A 584-nucleotide genomic window follows, 5' to 3' on the forward strand; every position below is an offset into this window, starting at 1 on the left:
GACCACATCCTCTGAGATTTTCCACAGTGCAGAACGTCTTGTATTTTTTAATAATACTTTGCACTGTAGCCACTGGAACTTGAAAACATTTAGATATGGCCTTATAGCCCTTTCCTGACTTGTGAGCAGCCACAATGCGCAGCCGCAGGTCCTCAGTGAGCTCCTTTGTCTTAGCCATGACTGTCCACAAACCAACTGCAGAGAGCTGCAGTTTTTCACCTGTTAAGTTGATTAAAACAGCTGTTCCCAATGAATCAGGGTAATTAGTATGCTTTAGAACAGCTTGGACTATTTGGAATGGTATAGAACTTTGGATTTTCCCATAGACTGTGACAGTTTGAAAAGGGTATGAATAATTTTGGACATGCCACTTTTTGTTCAAATGTAAATAAAAGCTGAGAAATATTTTTTTCCACAATGATTCCTCTTGTAGATCGTCTTATTATCTTCTGGGAGAAGCCTGTGTCATTTGCTGGTTGAATAAAAGTAACTTTAAGTCAAAATTTGCCAGGGGTATGAATAATTTCCGGTTTGACTGTATATATATATATATATGTATATATATATATATATATATATATATA

This window comes from Seriola lalandi, unplaced genomic scaffold, assembly GCF_002814215.2.
Source record: "Seriola lalandi dorsalis isolate HSWRI2012SDOR001 ecotype SW California unplaced genomic scaffold, Sedor1 jcf7180002053932, whole genome shotgun sequence".
NCBI lineage: Eukaryota > Metazoa > Chordata > Actinopteri > Carangiformes > Carangidae > Seriola > Seriola lalandi.